The 19,398-nt window shown below is 36.6% G+C and overlaps 1 protein-coding gene across 4 annotated transcripts in view; it reads right to left on the bottom strand.

Annotated features, from left to right (window-relative positions):
- Nucleotides 1-19,398, bottom strand: part of SOCS6 (suppressor of cytokine signaling 6) — a 30,045-nt gene that overhangs the window by 6,729 nt on the left and 3,918 nt on the right. The window contains exon 2 of one of the 4 annotated variants that reach the window (XM_054817192.1): nt 8,781-8,861. The exons of the other annotated variants lie outside the window; for them this stretch is intronic. The gene's annotated coding sequence lies outside the window, so the exon portion shown is untranslated. The remainder of the gene's footprint in view (nt 1-8,780; nt 8,862-19,398) is intronic. 4 annotated transcript variants of the gene reach the window in all.

The raw sequence follows: 19,398 nt of genomic DNA, 5'->3' as shown, positions 1-19,398 counted from the left end.
TTGGGTTTGTTGAGGTTTTTTTAATTTTTAATGTCAGTTAGACCTTCCGAAGCAAGCAGCTCTACAGAAAGGGGAAGAACCAGAGGGGGGCTCCAGGCCAACCATGGCAAGCTGGAGGAGTGTAAGAATCTTTCCAGAAATCTTCCAAGTTTAGGACACTGAGGGGAAAGTAAAACAGTCCTTATGTATGCACTTCCCACTTTTCTCCCATGGTTTCACAATACAAGCAACTGATAAAAATAGTACAATGAACTGAAATAAGTTTTATCAACTAAACAATATGATTTTCTTAAATAACCGTTAAAAAAATGCATAAAAGCATGTAAAGAGAATGATTACTATAATCAAACAGCGGTCAACTGACTATTACTCTTGTCCAGGCCAACTTTTGTGGTCCTCAAGTACACAAAGGCTAAAGGATCTTACCCAAAGCAAACCAAAAGACAATGCAAGGCATCTAAGCATTCCGAACTTCAAAATACCTTGAAAATTTTTAAGCAAAGCTCTGCTGCCAGGGGGTTGAACACTGTCCTCATAAACAGCAGAAGCACTAAAGTTTGATTTACTTGGATTTGTACTCTAGTCCTATCTTCAAATTTTCTACACTATCTGTATCACCCTACCTTGAAGACCTGTTCTGTCTTTGCCATAACCTCCATCATTTCCCACGTCCATCTTTAGAGTATCTTCAGCTCTTCCCATGTCGCCTTCTTAATTACCAAACAGCACTTTCCTTTCTCTCAATGGGGAGAAACTACAAGGTTTCTCTTCTGCCTATAAACTGATTTACTTGCCATCAGCAAAAAACAAACATGCCAAAAAACCTTGTTTCCTAAACAAACAAACTATTAAGAACCAACTCTTGCTATGAATGAATATTAAACCCCTGAAAAACAGAACCAGTATTTTATTAGAAGTTCCCTACTTATTTTCCACTTTTAACATAACTTAAGGAGTCCCGACACTTTAAAAAAACATATTCCACTTAACACAATTTGAGGATGATACTGAGATATGCATTTTCAAGGGTTAAGACACTACTTTTATTTTCCTTTTCTTATGACAGAAACATGCAGAACCATAAAATTTCATGGTTTAAAATACTGATATTTAATATGAGCTCTGTATGTTTGGAATAGTTGGAAAATATGGAAGTACTGAAAACCAAACATGAGTAGAATATATTTAGAAATCTGGTATATCAGAATAACTGACAAAGTACAGTAATTAAGAAAAAGCTAGATACAGATAAAGGGAGAGTAACATGTCAATTAAAAGTAGACTTAAAATGCCTTGTTGACCTTCTATTCCTAAACCATTTGGATTTTGGCATCTTACCAATTTACAGCACTCTTTTCATCATATGTAACTAAATGAACCTACAAAATGAGTTGAAAACATAACTTCAGGATTCTATGCTGCTCCTTAACTGACAAAGTCAGAGTGTTTGCTCATTTGATAAATTTAACTGTGCCTCTGTGTACGTAGTACCAGAAGCCTGGAAACCCTTACATTAGCCCCTCTTGTGAAATCCACAATGTCCTCCAACTGCTTCTGACATCCACAAGCTGATACTATTTCCACTTTACCAGATACATTTCCCCATCCTTGTGGCAAGTACATCACACTGTTTGCAATTCCTAACCCTAAAAAAAGCAAGCATGAAATAAAATCTGCCTTCTAAACTAGGGAGAAAAATAAAAGAACATTATCACGTTGCTGATTGGGGAGAGAACATGTATAGAGCCCAAAACTGTCTGGTTCACCAATCTTTTTACTGGTGGGTTTAAAAGAATTAGTTACCTAAAATTTGACTGAATGAAGTATGTTTCTTCAGCTTCTCCATAACTAGAAAGCTAAACAAGTCACTTGAAAGAACAGATTCTTATCACATCTAGTCTTTCAGTATCAAAATGTGGGGTTGTGGGTTTTTGGGTTTTTTTTCACAAATGAAAATCCGAAATCTAAAAATAATCTCAACAGATAAATCTCTATGACAGCATATAGAGAAGTCAAGTGATTACTAAGCCTGCTTGAGCAAAAAAGTGTTTTACATCTGTCAGACTACCTTAGTAGACAGTATCTTTATCAAGCAAAATGCATGATTGTCCAAATGTATGATTCATTACTTCTATCATTGTAACATTTCATATAAAGAAACAACAAAGGTTTGAAGTTCAAATATAAACCACATAAAGAATATGCATACATCCAGAAGTCCAGCTCATTCATCCAGGAAAAGACAATAAAATCTAGTGAATGACAGTCCAGATCAAAGCTCCCTGAAGTGAACACAACGCACAGATGAAAGCAAGCCTCTAAACAAGTCTTGCATATGAGAATCACTCTACTTTATGACATCTCTTACACATATTTTATCCAAGACAGGAGAAAGCAAATATACCTTGAAGTCAAATACCCTAATTGATCCAGATATTCTTCCTTCTTTGCACATACTTTAAAAATACCAGTAATTCTGGATTGCACATTAACATGTTTAAAAGCACTGTATAAACAGTCCTCAATAAAAGATACACTCATACACTTGTGAGTGTAGAATTTTCTACTGTCTACATCTAGAAGAGCTGAAACAGAAGAGCCCAGCATGCACCCCTTCCTGGAATACATTAAAATGAACTACTCAACTTCTTCACAATCCTCAGCACTGCAACAGCTTTGCTAGTATTTTGTACTAATTACGGCATCACCGAAGTCTCCCACTGATGTGCTCTTCCAGTGCCATCTGCTGTACAGCAAATTTAGACAGCCTAACTAGAGACACCTCTAGAAATTTTGCTGGCAGGTATTTGCAACTATAAACAGACTCTGAACTATGCCAACGTACTCCCAGAGCCTGCTAGCTATGTATGCAGAAATACCTGGAACACACAGATTGAAAATGTGAGATTAGCCAGACCCAGAAAGAGAATGAGATGTTAACAGATAAAACAAAGAGTCAGAACGAAATTCTGACTTACGAACTTTCATCACAAATTCTGCATCTTAGAATCTTTAAAATTATGCAGGTTGACAAAACACAGGCCTCCTCACAAAAATTACCTGGACTACCAGATTACTCCCCAGCAAACACCATTAATCTCTTTGTGTTTATAAAAAAGAATCAAAACTAAATTTGCATGCCTCGTTTTGAGGTGAAGAACGACATGTATTAATCACATACAAATGTGAAATTATTAGTGAAGAGATTTAAAGCTAAAACTTTACAGGCTGCTTCTCAGAAATCAGAAAAGCAGGTCATGCAATCATATATTAATTGTTATTATGGTAGACAGCACTGATTTATGAAAAACTACAAAAGCTTTAAAAAGTTTCTGCAAATCTAGTTTGAATTTTCAACACTTCAGAGTAGTTTCAGTTTGATGCTACAAAATGGTTTCAGTGGACTATAATCACATAGCCATCTCAATGCAGTGTTCGCAAAAGTACACCAACAAGAAGTTCTATTATTTATATGGCCTTTATTTGTCGTGTCTTCCATCCCGTCCCGCTCCCCCCCCCAACACACACACACACCTCTTGGGTTAGGTGCACTCATTTCCAGAGGCTATTACTATAAACGATGTTGCCAGAACACACTACTCCAGAAATAAAACAGCATTTAAGAGTGAGGACAGAAACCATCATACTGGAAACAGAGCAAAATGTAACTCATGGTTGAACAAAGAATTAGTGTTTAAAAATTTTTAGTAAAATCATGATCACAAAAATGGCTTGGAACTATTAATCAATGCTGCTTCAGATAACTTAGACTTTCCTAAAATAAATGTTAATCTGCTCATTTATTTCCACTAAGTGAAACCATGGAGCATTAAACTTTATTTTTTTGAACCCACAGCTGCATTATTCCTGAGAAGTCTGGCTATCCATTAGAAATATATAATCTTTACTCTTATACTGAATCATAGTAAGACTTAAATCATTTACAACTTCAAGTTAAGCAGATCTTGCTTTAGAACATTTGACACAACTGTGCATGGAGCTAAACTGAAGAGAAAACCATACACAGTTGAGGAACAAACATGAAAAATATATATCTGGAGATTTTGAAGTTCCAACTTGACAAAAAGAAAAAGCTTTTTCACCACGAGGACAGTTGGGCAGTAGAAGACATTCTCCAGAGAACTTGTGTAGTCTCTATCCTTCTAGGTTTCTAAGATCCAGCCACGTAAGGCCCAAAGAAACCTTATCTGATCTCAGGGCTGACAGAAGGTTGGACTTGAAACATCCTGAGGTCCTTTTCAAACTCAATTATTGTACAATTCTATGACTTTAAAAATTGTGACCTATCTTAAATTTAAACTTAATATTTTTTAGATTTATTTTAATAAAAAATTGTGTTTGAAAAATATCTAGGAACTTAATTTCCAACTTCAGTGCAGGACTACAGATTTGTTGACTATTTCTACTGTTGAGCAGAAGAACATTCAGCTTATAAAGAAAATGTAAAAGCTAGAATTAACTGCAAATGTTGTACTACAGAGTGTTTTTCTTCCACAGAATTATAGCACATATACTTTAAATGTATCATATTTTTAATATAATTCTCTATATTAAGAAAATAACTAAAAATACCTTGAAACTGAAAAAAGTTTCTGCATTCCTGGGGCATGACAAGCACCAGGTTTTCATTAGAGTCAGACAATGAAGTCTAGTCTAATTATCTGCAAAAGTATGAGGTGGTGTTCCTCTGCTGCCCCCAAACTCTCACTGAAATATATTCATACATTACTTGGGTGTTTCAGCAACAGCATCTGAAGATAACACAGCTTTCAAGTGCTATATTTTGGAAATTCCTAAATATCCAAATTTATTACAGAATTCCTAAATCTATCAATATAAATTACTAAGAAGTTGTTCTTCATACTTGTTTCCATTAATTTTTCTGTAATAATGAAGACTGTATCACTAGAAGTTATTTCTTCAAACCAGTAACAGAAAATATTGACTCAAGATATTTCCTTCTATGTACTTGTAGTTTCAGTCTATGTGAGCACAGAAACTACACATAAACCACTAAGTAAGTAAAGAGAGATTAAATACCTATTTCAAACACCATCAGTTTCTGATAGAACATATACACTACATGGAAGCTTTCAGCTTTCTCACTACACTTGCCACTAGCATACTGAAGATGCTGAGGTTTTTTCCTTCCCTGAACTTCAGGTAAATTTCTACAGTGTATTACACTGTAACATGAAGAATCTTTGAACGAAGTAATCTAAATTCTATTGCATACTCTTGTATCTTCAAAACAACAAAACACATAGATGGTTTTACTAGTGGCTTGCTTGGTAATGGATGAACATTGTTTTAATATAAGATTGTGAATTTTATAAAAGTCCATCCTTTCCTGCATACCTGCTTTTCTAGTGAGTGCAGAAGAACTCAGATGCACGCCTTCATATAAAATTGGAACAAGGTGGTAAAAAAAAAAAAAATGAAGAGAAGCTCATCTGACAGTACTCTGTACTCTTAACAATTCAAGAGTACTTAATGCCTCCTATTTTTAAGCTAACTAATCAAAGACCTGGACACCGATTAGATGTTATTCACCACAAATTTAAACTTCCACCCTGTAAGATTTGAACGGCTGAGGAAAGTACTATCTAGAGACCCATATAATTTGACAGGTATTACGCAGACTACAATTTAAAACAAACAAAAAACTCACAACAGTAAATCATGTCATTTCTACTATTTATTATTTTTCCTCCTTTTACAAAGTTTAAAGGGAAAACAGTCCATGGGCACTAATGTTCTAACACCATACAGAGTAATCCTAACCACTATTAGCAACCTTTAGCAGAGAATAAGCAAGGTATGCCTTTAGTAATAAGCAGAGAAGTGGAGTAACATAATAATGAAAACTTCATGCAAAGGGATTTCCACCACTAGTGGAATTAACTGTGTGCAAAACCAGGAACAGAACCATCGAAGAAGTCCAAATACCTTGACTGCTCATCTCTGGCCTGCCGTTGAAAAAGGATGCCCCTTAACATCTGGATTTCCCTGACTTTTTTTTTTTTTCTTTAAACACTAATCCATGGCTGCTTGCAGTAAGCCCTGTTCTTCTTTCCCATATTTGGTTGCAGGACAGAATATTTCTATCTGATTGGTAGTTTTCCTCTGGGGAGGAACTGAAGAGTGTTAAATGGCATCTTTGTATTACAGTTCATCTGTGTATATACAGTCTTGTAACTACAATAATCTCATCACTACAATAGTCAAACGCAGTTACTAACACTAACAGTCCTCACCCAAGGTTACATCTCCCTTACGCAAGGATGGCTGATTGGGATGCATGTCTGCTCCCGAGCTACCACATACACTCTAACCTGGTATACTGAACTGAAATCAGCACCGGTTGGTATCAGCTGGTATCAGTTCAAGAGCACACACAGCATCATGAGACCACAGTTGCTGCTGGAGTAGGAAGCTCTGGGGGAGCTGGGTGGATGACAGCCAGAACAGTAACCACTTCAGCCACTCCTGAGACATCTCTCACCAACTGGGGAATCAACACCCAAACAGGGAACAAAGCAGACTGTACTTTTTATACACTTACTAAAAGACTGGCACAACTACTTTCTTTTAAGCAGACATCTGATAAAGTATACTACTAACAAAATTCTTCAGGCATGCTGAAAAACTACAGGGAAAAAGAAAGCCACAACTTGGCTCCAAGACCCCGATGAACTAACAGTGAGAGGAAAACAAGCAAACAAAAATAACCCAGCAGATCAATATATGCCAAGTTACTGAAAAAGTGAAACATTTTTGCTGCATCAAATGAGAGAAGTCACTAAAGAAACCTGATGTGTGTAGTCCATGTGCATGTGTTTCATTACAGGAAATCACATTCATTGAGTGCAAATAAACCTCTGTTTTTCCACACAGCTGCGCAGAAGCAGACAAAGAATGAGAATAACGCTCAGTCAGGCTCAGTTTTCATTTTTTGCTATTTTACAAGACTGCAGCAGCCAGTCTTGCAGCAGGCTGTCTGTCACCAAAATTAAGTTTAGCTTCATAAGCAAAGGTTACATTTCCTGGGAGATGGTGTATGAGAATTCCTTTCCGAGTAAGGGTCCATCCCGACAGAGGGTGGATACACCAAAATGTTTCTCCTCCATTGTAAGGTGCGGTGGTACCCTCAGTACGATAACAAGGAGGACTTTATGCTTATCTAACATATTTATGCAACCTTCTTAAACCTTAATATAGTTATGTTAGGAGTCTGAAAAGTTGTAAGACTACAGCGCTCTACAAACCAGCTTCTCATTTAGCAATAAGGATCAACATCATGTTCTGTAAAAAGGAATAATTCTTAAAACAATTTTGCTATAAGATTTTTGTACTTACCTGTAGAAACCAGTATACAATTTACAATAATTAACTGCCTTTGGCAAGGAACAGACTCTGTGCTTACTTACTTGAGAACAAAAGCGTTTGAAATTAATATAGTGAAAACAAAAGGAAGAATGGGAATGATATTCAGTAAAAACAAAAAATTTGCATGTCTCTACTTCTTTATGAAGAAGTATGCACAAATGCTTAAATCCTTGAACATATGTTGAAAAGAATAAAACCCATCTGATTGTATGGATGCAGGCACAAAACCCAATTCTAAATGCAGCTTGTTTCTAAATCCTGATGCATTTCAAAACGTAATTTTAGAAATGCTATCCATCCATTTAAAGCATACGCCAGAAAGACAGAAATAATAAACCAGACCATTCTCTCAAAGTGATTTTTGTGGTCAGCAATAATCTGTCCGTTCTTTTAATATTAGTGACTAAATAACATAATTGTGAGAAACAGTTTTCCAGCCCTTCCCAAAAAAGGAAAGAAAACACTTAGCAGACATGCAACAGCTGAATATTACCGCTTCATATTGACTTGCATTGATGTTGGTTTCGCTTTCAAAGTTTACGCTGGGCTACTTCAGGCTAATATTTCTACAGCAAGCAGAGACACACTGTCACTGTGTGCAACTTCCAACACACAGACGAAGCCTGCTGCCGACAGATATTTTGATGAGCAGACATAAAACAGGTACCACGAACGATCTTTCCTACAGTGCTATCGGAACAGACATTCAGCTTCTCAGGCTAAGCCTCTGCCGACGATCAACCCTGCAGTACATGGGGCATGTACCGAACAGGCAATTCAGAAATACACCACTCAGTTAACATGTGTATGTGCTTGTCTGCATCCAAGGAAATAATGCTAGAAGAGAAAGGAAAACACTGTGAGTGGAAGGAGGAAAATACAGGAAAAGTAACAGAAAGAAAAGCCTCGTACCATATTTCTGCTGAAAATTACAAAAGTTTACACAGGATCACCACATACTTCACTACACTAGCTGCTGGCACAAACACTTTTTTTTTTTTTAATGTTGCCATTCTCCCTACATTAGGAGCTGTTAATTTGTGATAATCATCATGTTTGCTACTGCCTGTCCATTTCATCTGATGTGAAAATGAAAGACAGCATTTACACACTGTAGCACCAAGCAAGTACAACTGATAACTATTATTATGCTTTCCTTAAGGTGCAACACAGGATACTCTCTTCTTCAGGACGAGAAATGAAAAACCTAAGCAACCTATCAGGAGAGCAATAAAGTCACATTCATAGAAAAAAATATTTTAAAAAGTTAAACCTAACTGTTATTTTAAACCTTTCACTAGCCAACAGACGGCTTCATGGCACATATTTGTAAAACTGGTATCTTGACCAGCAAGTTGTAAACCGCTCACCTTCCCACTTCCATTTATGGTTACCTGATAGACAACCATAAACATATGCAATTGTCCTTTGGTCCTGCAAGTAATGTTCACCTGGCATCAGATATGCAAAAACAGAAAAAAAAAAGTTATGCACAAATTATTTCAAGATAGTACAATTACTTTCAAAATATCCAGAGGAAAAAAAAAATCTTTGTAGAAATACCCCCCAAAACTTATTCATTAGATTAAGAACATGCTTCTCTTCAAGCAATAATCCAAATTTAGCTACCCAATCTATTCCATTAGTAAGAAAACAAATATTGTTAAACTCTAAAAGAGACATTTATTCCACACAGATTTGTCTAACGTGTAGACAAGATGAAACAAAAGCAGCTAAAACAAGTTTTTAAAACAAATAGAGATTAATTTGAAAATTCACTATACAGAAAAAGAGGATTCCGCTTTTCCACCATATCAAGCACAGTCATGTCAACTGGGGGACCTGTGCTTGAAATAAGATTAATTTTCCTAATTTTCAGCTTGTCTAGAAGGTCTGAATGAACAGCAATACACTGCTCTTGTACCTACCCTTCTGCCTTGGATCTCACAACCGATGATGGCTGCACCTGTGGCTTCAAATGAACCTGAGCTGAGTTAGTTCCTGACTGGGGCTGAACTACCCTTCCTATTCATATGTCCAGGTAGGATCTCCAAGTTCTTTGCAGCTATCACCCCCACCATGCCATTTTCAATAACAATAAAAGCTTTCTTTCATTAGAAGATAACAATCAATTCTCTCAATTTAAGCTAAGACACAGCAATCCTTTATAATGCAGTTAACCCTCTACATAAATGGAAGGATTAAGTGGACCCATTTATGGTCTGAGGGGAAAGAGAGCACAGTGACTTATTAAGGCGAAATAAAAGCGGAAAAATCTTTCCCACAGCATCTGTACAGTGTTCGCACGTGGAGAAAAATCTCCAAGTGTGCCAAGGAGGAAGAAGCAGTTAATAAGGACACTCCTCAGAATCACGAAGAGGAAGGGACTGGTCTCTGGTTTGGGACTTACCTCACCAAATTATCAGAGAGAGAAATACAATGTATTTGCTACATGAATGCCACAAAGATCCCACCGTTCTCCTCCAGACCATACAAAAAGGTTCAATGTCAGTACTGCATAATACTTGCCTTGCAGTGAGGCATTCGGTTGCCACACAACTCAAAGATTTAGTAAGTTTCAAACCTGCAGGGACTCCTACTTCCACAGCTTTGCTTTTTTAATGCACATTAAATCAGCAGGTACCTTTAATTTCTAACAGTGGAAAATTCTGACAGAATACAAACACTGACAACTGATATTATCCTCATTCCCCAGGTGTACAATGTGAAAGAAGTCTCATTTTTGTGAAATTCACATAGATTTTGTTCATTTATTTTATTACAGTGACATTTTTCCAAAGTAGTAACCAATTGGTTTACTACAAATGCACACCATTAACACAAATACACGTATAATATGAAAGTATATGCACCCATTCAGTATAACACATTGAAAGAGAAATAGACATTTGGTGAAATATGAAGTACCTGGGATGAAAAGGCATTGGCTATGTTTAAATAATAATAAAGTCAATCAAGGACTTTCCAATCCTTGAAATAATGACAACTAGATAAAACACTGTAATCTACTATCTCCTCAGACAAAGTACAGGCTACTACTCAAGAAACCAAGTTCCCTAGCCACTTCTGAGAAGTTCAGAGTTAAACTCACATTTAAAGACTATAGTTTGGTTTAGCATTACTTCCTCTAGAAACAAAGCTCAACCAAGCAAGGCTCCTTCTGTCTGTATGCCCTGCAGCCCCTTCAGGGCTGTCCAACAAAGTTTGGCAGATATGTTTCAATTGAGGGAGCAGCCATAGCAAAAATTCATCTATTATTATATATAAAAAATCCAAGGCATAGATATTTCTAAATACAGGAAAAGTTTTCTCCGGAGCTCAAAAGTATCTCCAAAACCAAGGAGGAAAGTGGCATGAAACAACTCCATTCCTCACATATACATTTCACAAAACTGTTACAATGAAACAGGAAAAAACATTTACCTCCAATCGTCAAGATACCACCTAAGTTCATTAGAAGCAAAAGTGGTTTGTTACTGTGATTTGGTTTTAATTTCTGATTAGCAGGCAAAAAGAGAAAGACTTAGGTGATACTTTGTATATCACTGTGGTAAGAAATCACTAGCAAAAAATATTAAAAATTAAAACCATTTTCTATGTATAATATTAAAGTCAAAATGTGAACTCTTATTCCCAAAGTGATCAGTAAGTTCCACTAGCAATTTTACTTCTTTGAAAATTTAAAATATAACCACTAAAATAACATAAACATCGCTGACAACTTCTATCAGTGAGTAAAATCCTTTGTATTTCCCTCTTGAACAACAGCATACTGAGAAAAATCATTTCATATCCTTTAACTGAGCTATTTATATAGGAAACATAGTAGATAATTTCATTAAGGTTCAAAGTTCAAGAACTCAAAAGTTGAGAAAAGCCAGAAGAGTTGCCTGAGTAATTCTCATTCTTGCTTCACATACAGGACAAAAATGTTTACATTAATTCTACTCTCCACTACCCTTTAAAATGTATGGTCCCATCATTTACTTACAGTATACTAATTAAACTCCAAATTCCAGAGCTCACAGACAGAATCATAGGCTTCATTACGGAAATTTTTGCTGTGTCGATATCTGACACTTAAATGTTAATGCACAGGCATTCAATGCTGTATTCAACACTTCATGATCCATAACACCAAGAGCTTAACTTCTACTTCTTTAGATGGATTCATAAGCTGAATAATATGCACCATCAGACCAAAGTAAGGTCATTTAATTCTGAAACCTGAATTCTGAATTTTCACGATGTGGAGTGTTGGGGGGAAGAGGATGAGGGGGTTGACTTATTGTGGTTTTGAGTAAATACCCACCTAAATCTCAAAGCTTCCCCATCTCTCCATGTAAGTATAAGATGGCAACAGAACCAAAGGAGCGTGACTCCAGTAGTGGACTGCAACAGCAAATTGTCACCTCCTGAACGGGATCACATGAAGCTGGTGGTCCCTTTCAGGGGTTTGCTGACAATGGAGGAATAAGCCAAACACAAGACCTTAGGCTTCATCACACTGTGGAGACATACCCAACCTTTCAGGACACCTTCTATCACTGTCCCTTATTTAGTCATGATTCAACTTCCTGACTTTCTTTAAAACTTTACAATTCAGCAGATATTTTACAAAGTCTTTTCAGCCCAACTGCTTCGTTTATCAAAGCAGTAAGCAAGTGAATCACCCATCTTACAGTACAAAGAGGTATGCCAAGTGATGAGCAGAAGATCCATCAGTGGTATATATCCAGAGGAGTTAAAAAGATGCAGAAAAAAGAAAAAAACCACCACCAAAGAGCAAGATACTAAAGATACAGAGGAGAGGAATAAAAAAACCAAAAAAAACAACATAAAAAAAAATTCCTCCCCCTCAAAAAGAAAACCCAAACACCCTTCAAGGTTAGTTCTAAACCATTAATGAAAGTTCAGCTCGCAAAGAAAGTAAATTCAGACTAACAAATAGGCTAACATTATTCTGTCCAGAGTTTAAGCTTTATATGACACAAACTCTGAGTGTGCTAAACTGCTGCCTCCAGCGAGGCATGGAGTATTCTCACAACCCCTACCACATTCTGCTTGCAACACAACAGATCTGAGGCTGATGGCCTGCTTTCCAAAAATACAATTCAAAGCAAAGTACATTTTGACAAACTGCAAAGGTCAAAACTACAACCAATCTTACCTAAAATAGAGATAAAACATGTGATATTTGTCCAAGTTCAGATTTTTTTTTCAGTACCTAAGCATCAGCAACTCCTCCAAAAATCAACAGGAGTTACGAGTACTCAAAGCATACTAGGAGAGTCAGGTTCCTTAAGATTCCACAGATATGAGGATCTTATACTCAGAATGTTGTTCATCAAAACCCTTGTCTCCTTCACACAGAGACCTGCTTAATCTAGGCAGCACCAAAATTTCAAAGGGATTTTTTTTTTTTTTAGTTAAAAACTCCTCAGTAGCCCCTAGCCTTATTTTTGCATAAAAAAGCAGAAGTACTTAGTGTTAGCAGAACTGTATCAATGCCTACCTCATGGCTATGCCTTCACCTACCTCCTTAGGTATGTTCTAAAAATGTCCATCATTACCTCACAGAATCATGCTGAATACAATACTGTGACAACCGTTTATTTTTCCAGACATCATGAGAAGTGGATGAACAATCAATAGTATTCCCCCGCATCACATAAGGAGCTTGCACTGATGGAAATCAATCTACATATTCTAGCAACTTGGATAGTGGTCCTAGTCATCATGGAAAGGAAATTCTCACTTATTCTTGATTAAGATACCTTAATTGGGCCAGAAAATCAGGCCCAGGTTTCCCCTCCTCAAGGCAGTTTCTTACTCCACTGGGACAGGAAAACATACCATCTTTAGTCCTTTCTTTTTCAACTCTTAATCTTCTGCAGAACAGCTTTAAAAGAAGGAATAGAAAACTTTCTGCACTACAGAAAAGGCTGGTGTTCAGGGTTGTCCTCATACAGAAAGGATAAAAGTGGAGCATTAACTTGGCTATCTTACATTCTGAATGAGGGCTCTAGCTACCGAGCTGTCACGTGCTGTATTTTACATCACTGGGAAACGCAGCCTGTACTGCTTGCAGTCTGTAAAACCTTTATGTGCAAACGACAAGGGAATTTTCAGCTAAATACGTTTATATTTAATCATATACTTCATTGCAGATAAGTTTTGTCCATCGTGTGGATGCTAGGCCCAATGTCCACCTATTACATGGTCCCCAATAAGTCATAGTGACAACAATATACTTCATTCATACATACTTGGGAATCCATTTTAAAGGCAAAAGAGCATTTAATACATCAAGTGTAAGGAACTCACTCTTAGATATTTGTATCTCATTGCTATTCTGGAACACCTATGCTCTTTAACAAGATGCAATTCAATTGAGATTAGTACTGGTTTGGTCTAGGCTCTGTTACTACTTAATAGAAGGAAAAACTCACTCCAAAGTATAAAGTTTGCATAAATAATGTTATCGGAAAAATGTTACGAATAACTTCTTTCCCAGTGAATATACTTCTCTCTCTGTCACTGTTAGTAGAAAGGGTTTATCCGTAAATAATAATAATCAAATAGATTCATAACTCCATCTTCATCATGCCTTTAAGCACCTATAGTTTAAGCCTCAGAGAACCACCTCGGGTAAAAAAATAAACATGTTCTGCACTGCTTAACTACCTTACACAATCTTGTTGGATATATGCGAATCATAACACTAGCAGTAAGTATTCTAAAAGGAGGTTTGAATAACATTTTCTGTCTTTTTTTAACCAAAGTCAAATTTATTTTTTTTCTGAAATACAACTTAAAACTTCAAGTAACTTAGTACCTCGTACTGATGAGGAAAGCATAACATTTCCCATTACTACTGCATAAAACAATTTCATTTTTAAAGAGACAAAGTAATAAACACTAAAAGAGTCTTTCAAACAGTGGCAGTCAAAAGTTAGTACAACACAGAAGCAACTTAATCTGCAAAGTTAAAAAAAATCATTTAAATCCAATTTTCTGAAAAACTAATAGTACATGGAAAGTGATTCATTAGGCTGTATTTATTTGGTGTATTCTGAAGCGAGGAAAAAAAAATCACTTCTGAGGGATACAAGACAGAATTTAAACTGCCTTTCAACAATTAATCTGAAAATAAATCCAAGTATTCCTTTTGTTTGAAAAGTCTATTTCCTCACTATTTGTATTTAAATGAAGTGCTTACAAAACTACCAGCTCTGATAATATTTGATAAGTACACACGCTCCCTACTGCCTGTATCTTCATTTTGTAAGTACTCCAATCATTATTTTAAGCTCCTCTAAATACAATCAAATTTGGCGGGGCGGGGGGGAGGGGGGAGAAGCAATGCATGGGTAGAAGTCTCTTCCAAAACTCTAAGCACTGAAAGACAGATTATTTTAAACAGAGCCACTCACATGTTCACCTTGATGAACCAATACCCAAGTAAAATAATAATACAATATTAGAAGCTTCACTGAAATGAGTTTCAGAAACTTCAGAATCAGAAAATGTTTCATACAAGACAGCTACAGAAGGGTCATGTACTATCAGGTTTCTTAGAAGCACAGCACACAAAAACATGACTGAAGAAGGCTCATAATTCTGCTCTCTTTTCCACTATTATGATTCCAAATTATTTTTATTGCAATCCTTATTACAATATATTCTAATTCCAGTATCTCTAGCATTTTATTTCCCCCCCCTTGGACTCTATGCGATTCATAAGCTAGCCTGTCAAATGCTAAACAAAGTTAAGGCAGTTTTAAAGCTTTATAAAGGGATAAATCCTTAAGAACGAGACATTTGAAAACTACGCTTCTAAACTGCCATGATTCTTTTAAGTGAATTTTCCTCACTTAAAGAAAGTTGGTACCTGTATCAAACCACATACAACAGGAAGATTAGGTTAGGATCACTGTCAACCTCAAATCCAACCAATTTTATACATAGAATGTCAAACAGTATTGGCTACTGAAGATCAGTCTTTCATGGTCAGCAACACAGATTCAATCAGTGAAACAGAAAGCAGGGTTTTACAGACAAGCCAGTATAATACAACAAACCAGAAGGGAAAAGAAAAAAAAAAAAAAAGAAAGAAAAGAAAGAAAAGAAAAAAAAAAAGAAAGAAAGAGGACTTCCTTCTTTCTGTTTAAAGATTGGGGGATCTTGAGTCAGGTGAGTGCCCAAGAGGAAAGTTTCTTCCCCACAGAGTACCTCTCGTAATTAAGCGGCGGCTCTTAGAACGCACTCCGGCAGCAGAACCTGGATCAGCAGAGCAGAAGTCACACCCGGCCTGGCTGCTCCTCCAAGGTCTTAGGACTCACTGCAGAGAGTAATCCAAGCTCTGCATTTGCGAAAGTGAGACTGTAAAACACGGCTTATTTAAAATATTTCCCCTTCCATTTTCACTGGCAGGAGGCCCAATAAGAACAGAGTAAACTAATTATCTTCTTTATGCTTAGAGCCTATCCATATATGGGAAACAGGAGACATGGCTGTGCTCAAAGTGCTGTCAAATACACAGGGTAAACACACCTGTACAGAGAGTATTATCTCCATCTAATCTCACGGAATTACTTTGTTTCCCTTAAAACAGAAGGTGAAACATTAAATAGGTTTTCTAAATTGACAGTCCTTTTAAGTCCAAGGGGTGCTTTTAAGACAGTACGTACATTAACGCTGCACAACTAGCACACTGACCAGAACGGGAACAGAATTTTGACTGCATGGGCAAAGCTGTTTAGCCATGTTTTTTATGAAGTCCTGGTTTGTCAGAATAAAACCTTTTTAAAGAACTATACCAGTTCTGACGAAGCTTATTCTACATGCAAATTTTCTAATTTTGGGTCAAAACTCTACTGACTTTTAATTATTCATGATTAAGATCAGGAAGCTCTTTTTTCCTCCTACACCTACACTCTAATCACCTGCACACAAAAACGTCTCACTACCCCAACCAGCAAATCTGATGGAAAATATTTTAATTAAAGTTTTTAGACAGACACTATGCTGTTCTGATGCACGCTGGAAGACTTTTCAGTTTGGGTGGGTATTTTTTTTGGTGGTGGTGGGTTTTTTTTAAAAAATGTTCCACAGAAGCAGAAAATACTTTTCCGCACAGCCCTAAACAATCTGATGTTACTAATATTCAGTCCCAATCCAGCCAAGATTATTTAACTGCAAGTAAACATTTAAATCAATGAGACTGCTCATCGTACATTATGTTTAGGTTGCACATGAAGAATCGGGGCCTTACACTGAGCAACTTCACATTGGGGTATAAATTCTTGCCTGCAGGGTCGACAATAAAATTTTCACTGTCTATATGAAGTAATATGCTCTACGAGATTTACACAAACTCAAAAGCCCTTAAGATAGCTATCTCTAGAGCAGGGTCAAATTTCTGCAGAGCCAGGAATACAGAAGCCTGGCTGCAAAAGCTAGCTAAGCTTGAAAGTTCAAGCATGAAAAAAGAGAGAGTCATGTACATGCACACAGATTGTTTTTTAATCCTGTTCTCTCTGACATATATTTAAATTTACACACAGTATGAATAAAATGAAAAAAAATATTAGCCCAAGTTAAATAAAAAAATGAGGATACACTTTTCAATGCTGATACACAGAATTTCTGTTCCTGTTTTCCATGTCAAACAACATCTAACACACTACAGATTCCAAAACCCACTTCTTTTTGTAATATATAGGACATCTGAGTCAGAACTGATGTAACAACTTCATTTCTTTTGACCATCACTGGATTATACTGCAAATAAGTCTATACTGACCGATGCACTTGTCTCTCTTTTATCCCTTCAGTAAAGGGCTGTGAAATATTTACACTTACTTGTATTTTACCAAGTAATGCAATTTTTTGCACAAAGTCATGCCAAAGGCCTATGACTAATCCTTTATTACTTCTCAACATTACTTACTACTACCCAACAGCTCCCTTCCTTCCAAAAGTCAAGAAGAGCAGAAAAGTCAATGTTTCAGAGAGCACTGGATCAGCATTCACTTTGCTTCTGTTTTCCACTGAAGAGAGAACAGGGAGGGGAAGAAAAAAAGAAAAAAAAGCCACCAGGCACCTACCTTAGAGACCCAGACTTTCACACATAACCTAGCAACTCATACCACTGAATGCACAAACCAACTATTCTGGAGTCAGTCTCCACGGGCTGGCCAAAATTCCAGCCTGGAAAACTTCCCCAGCACAGGTTTCACCCAAACCAGTATGCCTGTACAAACAGCTTCTGTTCAGTGAATCCGGCGAGAATTCCTCACTCACCCAGTTCCCACCAGGTCCTGAACGAAGAGACTCGACCTGAAAAGTTGCCTACCTTGTTTTTGGACTACAGCTTCCACAAATCTCATCCTAGAGGGCACACCTTCTGTAATCAAAAGACTTTGCCCTGATGCCACTTGCCTTCATTTCTCTATTTCAATTATTAAACCTCCTATTCTGATGCCTTGTTACCAACCAAAAGGGATTCCTACTAAAGCCCATTATTGATGCCAAAAACACAGTCAACATTATAGCTTGTAACTGCCCAGACTTGTAGCACTTACTGAAGCAAAGTCAGGGGAGATGGGACTCCCTAAATCAGAAGGAACAAAAAAGAAAGTAAGCTTGACCACTGTATCAGAGATATCTTGGGATCAAATAAACATGCTTCGGAAACATTTGGAGTAGCCTACTAATTTGTTCACAACCTATTTGAGGAATGTAGACTGCTTTAGAGAAGGAAAAACAATCACCTACTCAAGACTCCTACAAACTGCTGTTTTAGCACATTTACCAGAGAACGTCAAGATTAATTAAGAATAAAACTACTCAAGAAAAACAGAGATCACACACTGTAAAACTGAGCCTGACTGGAATCTAATTTTCAACAATTTTGTCATTAAGAGTAATACTCTATGCATTGTTTTAAGTAATATGGAATATCCTTGAGGAACAATGCCAAAGGTATTAAGTCTGCAATCTCAAATACTAAAAATTAATCTATTCATCTGCTAGCTGCATTCACCACATTAACTTGAAAACTTCGAAACCTTACACAAGTGCTCTTACAGATCAGTATCATATACCATCGCAAGTATAATACAAAAATATAGTTGCTGATTATACACTGCACTGGGAAGCAAAGAAAAATACCGCATATCCGTATGATTTACCTAACAATACACATAGGTTCATTTTCATTGTTTAAATTTTTTACCTAGAGACTACTTAACGAACTCTGAAAAAAAACACGAACATCTACTATTTATACCTTCACTGCCAGTGAAAATGGCTCTCATCCAAAACCGTTTTACAGCAATTTACAGCAAAATTATTTGGTGTTTATAACAAAAAACCCCACATACTTTACAAACCTGAGATTTTTCAAAACTGCCAACCTACAACAATGTTTCAGAGAAGACAGGAAGCCTCTCATGCTCTATGTGCCCTCTATATACACAATAGGAAGCAACGTTTGGAGAGCAGCACCTAGAGAGAAATGCCTATATACAGCATCCTTAGGTTGGGGTTACCTGCAAGCAAGGAGATTTTTTTCAACAGAGTTTCAAAGTTGGAGGCAGAACAAATCAGCCAATGTATCTGCATCCATGCTAAACAAATAAAGACTTACATTTAACTTGCATAGTTTTCTTGGTGATGTAGCAATCAAAGAACAATTTACTACCTTTTTTTTTTGGTAACATGTTGCTTACATCCTTGTCATAAATGAAGCCAACTGAGTCCCTCAGAGTCCAAAGCGTTAAGTGAATGGTTAGAGACACAAAAAAGGGCTAATAATTTCCAGAGTATTTTATCTTAATATTTTCCAGAAGAAAATTTCATGACAGATAATAGTTTATTTTTTTTACTAATATCTAAAGATGGGTCCTTAAATCTACATTACAGACTCTAATGAATAGCAGTCAGATTTGCAAAGCCATA

The sequence above is a fragment of the Grus americana genome, chromosome 2 (genome assembly GCF_028858705.1).
Source record: "Grus americana isolate bGruAme1 chromosome 2, bGruAme1.mat, whole genome shotgun sequence".
NCBI lineage: Eukaryota > Metazoa > Chordata > Aves > Gruiformes > Gruidae > Grus > Grus americana.
The sequence above is the reverse complement of the archived record's forward strand: the minus strand, read 5'-3'. Positions and strand labels throughout refer to the sequence as shown.